Raw genomic sequence first — 10967 nt, 5'->3', positions numbered from 1 at the left:
TTGTTTAAATGTTCTCTGGCCTCATCCTCCTCTAATGACAGTCCCTGCTCTTCATCATCTTCTTTAGAATCAATTTGCCTTGATTCTTTAGAAGGGGGCCCACATTTTCCATTGCTTTAATTTTGATGCTGATACACCTGTAGAAGCCTTTTTTGTTGCCCTTCATGTCCCTCACCAGATTAAACTCCAGATGAGCTTTGGCTTTCTTAACCTCATCCTTGCACACATGGCTGGTGTCCCTAGATTCCTCCCAGGTCACCTGTCTGAGTTTAGTCAGCAGCTCCTTCCTAATTCATGCAGGACTCCTTCTGCCTTTGCTTGATTTCCTGCTCATCAGGATGGATCATTCCTGAGCTTGGAGGAGATGATTCCTGTACCACAACCAGCTCTCTCAGACCCCTCTTCCCTTCAGGGCCATTTCCCATGGGCTTCTTCCAAGAAGATCCCTGAAGAGTCAAGGACTTCTCTCCTGAATTCAAGGATTGAGATCTTATTTTGAGCCCTTCTCCCTCCTCAGATCCAGAGGCTGTCAGGGATGTTCACACCCCTTACCAGTCCTCCCTCTGTAAGTATCAGGTCCAGCAGAGCACCTCCTCCTGCTATCTCCTTGATTATCTTGTTATGATCTTGTTGGCGATGCACTCCAGAAATCTCCTGGACTGCTTGTGCCCTGCTCTAACTGCTGCAGCAGGCTGCTCCCAGGGACTGTGAAATGACCTCTTCCAACTGTCTGAAGAAAGCAACATCTAATTCTGAAATCTGTTTGCAGGACGTGGTCAGTCCTGCAAAGCCTTCCATGGCTGACCACATACTCAAAAATAGATTCTGTAGCTGTTAAAAGCCATATGTTCCTCCTCACAGTTAAATAGTTTGTCAGCTTCTGTGACTGGTCTCCAGGCAAATTCTCTTCTCTTCAGTGTCCCAGTAGAGATTTGGGTGACTCCAGGTCTCAGGATATAGACATCCATAGTCACTCCAGCAGTTTACACACAATCAAAGGATGTGTATGCTAGACTATGCACAGATAAGACTAGTTGGACAGCCTTTAATCTGAAACAAACTTGGAGGTGTATAAGGTAATGTTTCTTCACAGCACCAAACCAGAAAACAACATACTGCATGTAATTTGTTGGAGTTTTTAGAGCTACAGGCATTTGACTTCCTTTGAAAAAGTGTAGGTGCCACTCATTTGCAATAGCACTGTGCAATAGATGAAGGTGCTTCGTATTTTTATGTGCTTTTAGAATCCACTCTCAATGCTGATAGATGATAGGCAAACATTCCTGATCCATGACCATTTACAAATATGTTGTGGAAATGGATGACTGTCAATACCAACAGCCACTTGGTTCCTTTAAGAACAAATAAGAATCAATTTCTTCACCAAGAGGCAGGAATTTTTTGTAGACAGAAATGGCTGAGTTTTAAAAACATGAGCAAATCCTTTAACCCTGCCTATGTCCTTATCAAGGTCCAAAGACTATTTGTTGCAGTCACAGCTTGTGGAGGATCTCTTTACTGCCTCTATGTTCAGTGCTGAGAATTGTATGATTAACAAATACAAAAATATTATAGGCCTTCCCATGCAAAGAAACAGCAATGGAATCTGGTCCTCCCAAGAAGTTCTTTTCCACTTCATAGTAAATATGAACACTTAAGCAGGTTCCAATGAGGTAATGTCCAGCATTATAAAACTTACGTCTGTCCTGCCTCTGCATCAACAAGTTGACAGTGATCATTGTATCATACAGGTATGTGGAAGCTGTTCCATCAATACTGAGAGCAGCAACTTCCTGCTACTTTGCTAAAGTAAACATTGACAAAATAACTTATTTTTTATGTGGTGTTTACTGCCAGCTTCTCTTCTGCATGCCCAGGTTCTCTGCTGTGATTTTGGGGAGATCCACAACAGTAGTTGACTTTACCTTGAGGATTATTATTTGCTGTACATTTCTGTATTGATGAATTATTTCTCATCTATCAGACTTTGTATGCCACCTGCTGTACAGCTGGGGCAGTAATCTCTGTACTCTAGTTGCACCTCTACTACCATTGTTGAGAATTATACTAGCAACAGGTCTATCTTTTTTTAATGTCAGGAATTCTGGTCTTTCCACACATATATCCCCTGCCCCAAACTTGCCTGAAATAATTTAATCTGCTATGTTTCCAAAGTAGTACACACCAAAACAATAATTGTCAAAACAATAATCTATTTTCTTTGTCCATGTAAAAAAGCTTATAGCATGCAGCTACCCTATTAGGTTTCACACAAATGTGGGATACCCCCCTATGCCATTTACACATGAACAAGTTTTTTTTTTTACTTTTTACAGAACAAGAGCAATGGCAAGGTTTAGACTGATTGGCATGCTGCCAGCCCTCGGAATTTATTTCTTTGGACAGGAGGCCTGTACAATTCATGGAAAAGATTAAAACATGTCATTCCGGATACCTTCACAACAGAACCCAATACCTGAATGATGTCAGAAATGGGTGAAGAAAAATACTTTCCTGCAAGTAGAAGAAAAGGTCCCCTTGCATCCCCTATCCAGGGCATGGTGTCTGCAGGTAACCTGCTCCCGTGGGGCTGTAACTGCTCCCATAGTTCAGTACAAGGACAACGTGGGCAACAGCCAGGCAAGGTAAAATCTTTGGTACCATTTCTGTTGCATGCGCAAAAGTTAAATTAAACCAAACTTTCTCCATGGGAAAAGTGTTTAGGTCAGGAATACGCAGCACTTGTGTGCAGCTGTAGGTGCCACCTCAGGAAGTCTTGCCTGGATGATTGATTGGAGAGGCTGAAGGAGCAGGGTTTATTCACCCCAGAGAAGAGGCTGATTTGCAAACAGCAAATGGAAATACTCTCAGAGGGAGGGTGTAGACAAGACAGCGCCAGGCTCTCCTCAGAGCGGCACAAGGAAGATGCAAGAGGCAACAGCCATGACTTAAAACAAGGGAAATTCAGGACCAAGCAGGGGGCTGGACTGGATACTGTCAGTGTTCCCTTCCATTCTAGATACTTTTGTGATTCTTGGATTTTTGCTTTGATGGCGACAAAAACAGAATACTGTCAGGCAAATTTCAATTATTAAAGAACTATGGAGAGCAGGCCTGCTAACAATACAAATTGGAAATGACAAAATTTCCTCAAGAAGCTGCTAGGTCTCACAGCAGAGCTTGTGACCACAACAAACTACAGCAAAAATTCCTATCCCCATCTTTTAAACAGGTAGGGCAGCCCTGAACAACTCTCCCATGCAGAGATAGACTGAGGAAAGAATTCCTTTTTTTCTTTTCCATTGTCATTGTCAGCAGCCTACATCTTGCCATGTACAACTTGGCCCCGTGTTCATCTTCATCTTTTGTCCTCTCCAGCTTTGGAACTGGCAATACAAATCTGCACAAGTGATCTTTCTCATGACCTCAGCTCCCCAGGTCTCTTCTGCCTTCTAACATTACTTTCTGTATGATTGACAACACCTTCAAAAATGAAAAGAGGAGAGGGGAGCTGTGGAGAATCCCCCCTCTGCCTTGGGACAGCGTAGGGAAAGGGTCACATGGGATATTTTTAGAACAGAATCCAATGGCAGTGATGTGAGGAAGGCGCAGAGAAAAACACAGCTGTGAAACCTAACACTTGGCCTCACGTATACTGAGAGCAAGAGCAGCAGAGAAACAAATTGAGGAGACGCAGCAGAACACAAGAGTGAGGAGAAGGTATGTGAGGATAACAAGGGAATGGTAAGAGAGTCAGTGACAAAGAGGCAAGGAACACCTGGGAAACAAATAGCTAAAAGAGATTATTGGAAATGGCAAAAAAAAAAAAAAAAAAAGAAAGAAAGAAAAAAAAGAGCCAGGAGCAGAAAAAAATTAATAAAGTGGCCATAGTATATGAACAAACAGAGATACTTCAATCATAGAAGGGATTTAAGGACAAGAAATGGTCAGCTGACTCATCAGCACTCTCATGTAGATGACCTGTGACCTTGAAGGCTGAGCAGCAGCTTCCTCATCTACCATCTCTCCTCATCCCAAGGTATAAGGGTTTCATAAGTGACTTGGCCTGTGGATTGTGACACTGCAATAGATTTTCTAAATCAGAGGAAAACAGCAGTCATTCCTACAGTCTTTGGAGCCAGGTAATGACCTGCGGTCTCTCTTTTTCGACTGACCAGCATGCCCAGAGAGCAGTGGCTGCTTTATGTCTGAAAACTGATGTGTGCAGCATTAGTTCAGAAGTGCTCTCTGCTTCTGTTCACTCACTAAACAAGAAAGAGCTAACATGTCTGAGTACATGGAGTGAACAGATGTAATGGTGATACTTGAGAGGAGCCTGCTCCTAAAGATAGCATTTTAAGGTGTAAATTGCTAAGATACTCAAGTCCTGAAAGTGTCTGGCAAAAACACTTCAGGCAACAACATCCAGAACTACAGTCCCTTTTTCATTTTCTACATAATCCTCATAAATGTTCTTCATTTTGCTTCTTTTGAGAAATAATTTATCTTCAATTGAGATGAGTGATTCAGTGCCTTCTTAGCACTAATGCCTGGATTAGATCCAGCAACTAGCTGCTCCAGTAACTAGCTGCTACTCTGCCTATGATCCCTAAGGACTTGAGTATACACGGTCATTTTGAAAGAATTCCTAACTTTTGAGCCATCTCTAATGAAACGGGTCATAGCATGGCTGCCCCCTTATCATAAATCTTATCAGGGATGGGGGTGACTTGAATTCAACAAAGAACTAGTCATTTGGGGTTTACCTATGCAGGTACTTGAAGAATCAAACAGATACCATTTATTACACAATCCTGTCCTGTCCAGAAGCCTAGAAGAGCTCTCAAGGGCAAGTATTTGGGATAAATTTATGAATAAATTAATATAATGCAATACAGTGTATTTCTTTCTCTCACAGATAGCTATTTAGTAATGGACAAATATTTTGTCAAAGATTTCCCTTAGCTCAAGTTATATAAATGACACTCTTTGAACTCAAGAAATATGATACTAGTTGTGTCTTCCCACAAGCATTCAACAAAACTCTCATTAGTCTATTTACTCTGACTAGCCTAGTTCTACCCTAAGAACCTAAAAGTGAAAACTGAATATGAGTTTGTTGTAGTTGCAGAAGAAATATAGCCATTTTATCCAAGTAGCACACTTGCTATTTCTGCATCTTGTGCTGTCTCATGCTCTCTTCCCTACCGCTGCTTTTGTTTGGGTTTGTAGTATTTCCTTACAGTTCAGTACCTCATGCAATCATTACTTGTTTGTTTATAGTACAAACAGGTCATGGCAATCCCTTTACATCCCACATAAGGCTCAGTCTCAATGTTTTACTGTTGATGCTACTCACTGCTGACACTGAGGATGCTTCTTTTTTATATTTGACTGCAGAAAGTCAGGCCAAGAGAGATGAAATACATCCTGATCCAGCCCTTCCACTGTAGTGATTGGCTTCTTCAGCAACGTTAATACTTGATACGTGATAAATAGTGTTCTTAAGAAAACACTGTCAACTTAAGGGCATGTGCTTGTGATGTGCCTACCTGGAACACTAAGAAATTTACATTCATTATGTAAGTCTGGATTTGAAATTAAGATTTCAGTCAGAAAGAGCTACATGGTCATGCTAAAGATCATACAGTCTTCATTCATCTGTAAGGTACTCTGTCATACACATGAGCAGTGTTCAGCAGCAGAAAATTTTGGACTGAAAACCACTCTCCAGTCCTTCACCTCAGCTTACTGCTCCCAAAGACAACCACACCTTCTCCTTACTAAACTGGGTGCTCCAGAAACAGGAACCAGAAAGTATGGCAACAGCCTGTATCCAAATACCTATAAAACAATGCAGTGCAAGACCCTACTCAGATGTGCTCAAGAGATGCCAGAGAGCAACATGTAAAAAAGTCTCCATCTTTCTTTGCAGTAGCTCAAAGAAGATGAGATTTCATTTTTTCCTCAGCCCCAACAGTCTTATTTCTCTCTAAACACTGCTACCAAAACTTTGCATGCTCATGTACAAACAGGCCACTATTCATTTTTAAAGGCTGGGATTTCATTCATGCTATTCCTTAGGCAGTCTGGACTGTATGATGATAATTCTCACTTCAAAAGTGAAACCAAAGCAAGAAGCTTTTTAGGCACAGGACAAACTGCTACCTCCACTTGTCCAGTAAAGTGTGAGGATTCATGAGATGCAATGAATCTTAGTTCTCCCAGTTGGCAATAACCCTTTAAAATAGTTAAAGCAGAAAGAGGCTCAGCAGTCTGCATCCAAATACCTATAAAACAAAGCAGTGCAAGACCCCACCGGGATGTTCCCAAAGGATGCCATAGAGAAACATGCTGCATGTTCTCACAGCATCCGTAAACACCACTGTGGCAGAATCCTAACCACATCTTCTGGGAGCTGTAACAAGGGGCAGGGAATGGTTTCAGTGCCTTATCTGTGGTTGCCTGGAAAGGAGAAACCCATTCACAACCAGCAGTTGCATTTCTATGCAGCTCTGCAGACTCAGCTCTGACTCAGTCCCACATTTTTTCTAACCTGTCTGATGATGTAAATTTTTCACCCATGGGGATTAGGAATTCAAGGAGAATATGGTCACATTCTCTCTTGGAGGAAGCCACTATTGGAGCATGTGCTCGGGCAGATCTCTCACAGACTTTGTCTAACACAAACAGGGAAGGATATTTGTTGGCAAAGAAAGCATTCAGCCCCTTAAGCAGAGAGGGAAGCCAGCTCCCATGTAGGAAACATTCTGTGCTGCTGCAGGTATCGTACTCACCAGAGTTTCTTGGTATCGGAATGCTTTCGTTGGAGAGGCATCCCCAGTCATATCCCCAGAGACAATGTCCTGTGGAGTAGGGGTTGTTCAGGGCAGTGTCTTCCTGTCTGCCCTCCCCAGCAAAATCATGGAGTGAAACAGGCACAAGGCTTCAGCTAAAATCCCTCAGAGCACCCTGAGAGAGAAGGTTGCTGGTGAGGGGAAAAACAGAGAGGGAGAGTGTAACCAGAGACTCCCTGCCCCCTCCTGTTCTGTCTGCTTCCCTGCTTTAATCTCTCTCTGCTGTCCTGGCAATGGGACAGCTCAGTAAATTAACAGGAGGAACGTTTCCTCCTCCTCTCTCAGGCAGTGTCATTCTTCACTCCATTTGGAAAGGGTGGGGAACCACAGAAAGAATGGGTACTGGTGGCAGAGAGAGACTAAGGAAGAAAAGGGTGGAAATGACAAATTACCAAAATTAGAGACAAGAAAGCCATCCTGCAACTTGAGGAGGATAATTCCCACAACCTGTTTCAGGGACAATTTTGTGAAGTGTCAGCATCTGAGAGGGGAAGTTCTCTAGCAGGCTTGGAACACTATTCCTCATATGAGTTACTGTTATGCTGTCCTCACATTTCACATGATTTTTCTTCAAGCATACCCATTATTGCTGGTTACCTCACCACAAATAAACAGCCTTCCTTGCAGTCTTTGTACCTTCATGAACCTTCATTCACTGGCATAACTCTCAGAATCTTGTCCATCCAGAATCACAGAATGGCTGATGTTGGAAGGGAGCTCTGGAAGCCATTGGGCCCATTTTCCCTGCTCAAGCAGGGCCTTCTAGAGCCAGTTGTGCAGGACCATATTCAGCTGGCTTTTGAGTATCTCCAAGCATGGAGACTCTGCAACCTCTCTGGGCAACTGCCTCCAGTTCTCAGGCACCCTCATGGTGAAAAAGTGTTTCCTGATGCTCAGATGGAGCCTCCTGGGTTTCAGTTTGTGCCTTAACCAAATTTCTTATAGCTAAAACGAATTAAAGCTGCTCGATAGCATAGTCAGGAAGGGTTTGTGGGCTGTTGAGGATCCTGGAAATCTGTAGGGGTGCAAAGCAGGGAGGTGCTGCCTCCTGTCCTTCTGGGTGTCCTGGGCCTTTGCCACAAGAAAAGCAAGGAGGAACTAATAGTGTAGAAAGGACAAAATCAGGGTGCTGCTGTGGGTTACTGCTTTGAGAAACAGAGCACTGAGCAGCTGTGGTAACAGCTACATCCTCAGCTGAGTCACAGCTACTGTCTGCTGTACCCTGAGGCAGCAGCAAGAACAGAAGTTTGTGGGGAATGGAGCAGATAATATAGGCCACAGTCCCTTTCACAGACAACTGCTTTTTTTTTTTTTTTTTAATCATCTGCTATCTGTAAGGATTTTCATTGAGGGATAAAGAAAAATTCTGTATCTAGGAAAGCAGTTACTTAGAGCAATATGATGACTTCCTGAGCTGTTTCTCCTGCTAAATAAAAATTACTTACATGAGAGCATGTGAAAGGTGAACGTGTCACCTTTTTTAAGGCCATCCAGTCAAGGAGCTTTTCAATGCAGAAGATAGGAAGCCAAAAATAAAACTACCCAGAACTTAGAGACAATGAGGAGCAGAGATCATGCAAAAGACCAAATGTCTACAGTCACTATTTGACAGGCCACTAAGAAAGTACATGCACAGCTTTGGAGAGGGCCAGCCTGAAGTTTGTAACTATTACAAAGGGGGAAACAAGGAACATAAGGATTTGAACTAGGTCTGTGGGACTATGCAAAACTTGTTAAGGAAGATGGTTGGGTAGGAATAAAGAGGGGAATAGATGGAAAAGGACAGCTTTCACAAAAACCAAGGCTGGTCAGTGTCTGTTCTATCTTCATATTAAATGCTTTCTTAACTATCTTTCCATGAAATCTCATTACCCCACGTACATGAGTGCTGTAAGTTTGAGGTGCCAGCAGCTGGTAAGACTGGCATGAGTGAATTTGGGTCAGCAACTGCATTCAGATCGGGGTTCTGGGGACAGGAGCTGAAGCAAGTGGGGTCTCAGCAACAGTAGCTGGGAGCAGCCACGGCTCTCTGGTCCAACTCAATGGGAGCCTGGAGTGCTACAGTTCAGACCTGTGTGAGGGGGCTTGGCACTAGGAACTGGTCACACCACGGGTGTTGGCAGCCCAGGTGTGTGGTCTTAGCAACAGGAGTGGAGGAGTGTCTGCTCCAGCCTCTAGGATGGGACCTGCACACGTGCTGGGTGCAGCTGCTAAGGCATGGAGCCCAGGGTTTCTGGGCTGGGCAGGAGGAATAACCAAGCCAGGCTTGCAAGAGGCAGTGGCAGTTTATAAAATTCCTTAACTGTTTATTTCTGAGTGAATCCATTTAGAAAATTTAAGCCTACGCTCAGTGTGACCTTTTCCTCTCACCCTTGAAGTCACTTTACAAGTGACTGAATACCAACAGCTAGCAGTTTGTGTTTTTCTTTACCACCTGTACCTAACAAATCCAGATATTTTATCAATATAGCGTCAACCTTACCTTTGTCAAAGCATGGTTTCTATGGCAGGTGTTACTGTTGCTCCTTATTTTGCAGCTGCAAATAAAAACTTTTAGGAGTGCCAAAGGAAAATAAAAAAAAAAAAAATCAGCCTAAACCACAGCAATTCCAGCTACTTTTCTAAGTCAGAGAAATCTGAGTGCGACTGAGCTCTTTGAAAGATCTAGTAAATTACACAGATGTCATCTAAAGAATTTCTGCATGCAGGCAAAACAGTTTATGCAAAAATACAGTCTAAAGAGCAAGTTAAACATAGCAGTTCCCATAAACAAGTAACAAATGCAGATGAATAGAAACAAAAGAATATCAAACTTTAACAGAAAAGAATTCTATGAGAAGTGGCAAAATCAGCAACAGTGGCCAAATTGCACTGAGTAGGACATAGCACTCATTCCTAGTGAAACAGACTCACCAAGGCTGCTGATCCTGTGACAACAGTTGATTGTAACTTCTCTGGAGATTTCCATTTCATTCCCTTCCTTTTAAAGAAACTGTTCTCTGTATGCATACACTGATGACATAATCTATTACATAACAGTATCTTCCTGCATTTCCTTCTCCTAATTTAATAATTTAGTGTTGTGGTGTAATGAAGAATTCTCATACCCTGAAGGGAAGGGTGAGAGCAAATTACACAACACAGGTACAGTGCACGCTAAGAGTCTCAGCTTGGCATAAATTTTTTAAGATGTTTTATAGATGTTTAGCCAAACTTTTTGATGTTTTGGAGGCATATGCTCTCTTTCAGTACCATTCTGTACATCCTAATTTTTAAGAGGACCAATGACTATTTTTACAGAATCAAACCCTTTGACTATGTATTAATTTTAATAAATAGGGGAAGAATCACTTTAGAATTAAAATTGTATTAATTTACTAAATTGTTCTGTTAATGATTCTCATGCAACTCAAGATTTTTAAAATACCTCATCTACATTGGGTTCACTGTTTTCACTCCCCATCTCAAACAAAACCTTTGATCTTATTATTCTGGTTTCAAGACAAAATGTGAACTGGTTAACATTGCCCTGCTATCCCAGCTATTAAAAGTAATTCCTTAAACTATGCTATTAGCTCAAAACTTACCTATGAAAATACAAACATCTTGTTGACTTCATCTTCTGGACTACTAGAATCATTTTCTGCACAGGTAGACGTTGATAATTCCACTGCTAATATCAGTACTAAATTTCCTGTATCAGAATTTGGCATTTTTAATAAACCAATATACTCTTTCACTAAAAAGAGATCTCAGAAGACAGGAAACAATTCTTCGAGGTGTCACAGATGAAACAGGGTAAAGGGCAACCTCTAGTGGATCTGGATACTGGGGATTATTTTTACAACTAACAAGAACACAGCTTTTACCTTCTTATTTTACATTAACTGACTTTCTCTCAGGTGCATTGCTTTGATCTCAGCTTCCCTGCCCAGCAGTAAAATCATGGCTCATTTGTGAAGGTGGAACAGAAAGTTCTGTTGGTTCTGTGCTGTACAGCTGCTCCCAGTTACAAGTCTTGGGCATTATGCATCAAGCCTCCAAGCATTCCCTGGCATTTCTTCCCATGCAGCTCTCTGATCCCCTGGACCTTCCTCCACTTCCAGAATC

Source organism: Aphelocoma coerulescens, chromosome 1, assembly GCF_041296385.1.
Source record: "Aphelocoma coerulescens isolate FSJ_1873_10779 chromosome 1, UR_Acoe_1.0, whole genome shotgun sequence".
Taxonomy (NCBI): Eukaryota; Metazoa; Chordata; class Aves; order Passeriformes; family Corvidae; genus Aphelocoma; species Aphelocoma coerulescens.
The sequence above is the reverse complement of the archived record's forward strand: the minus strand, read 5'-3'. Positions refer to the sequence as shown.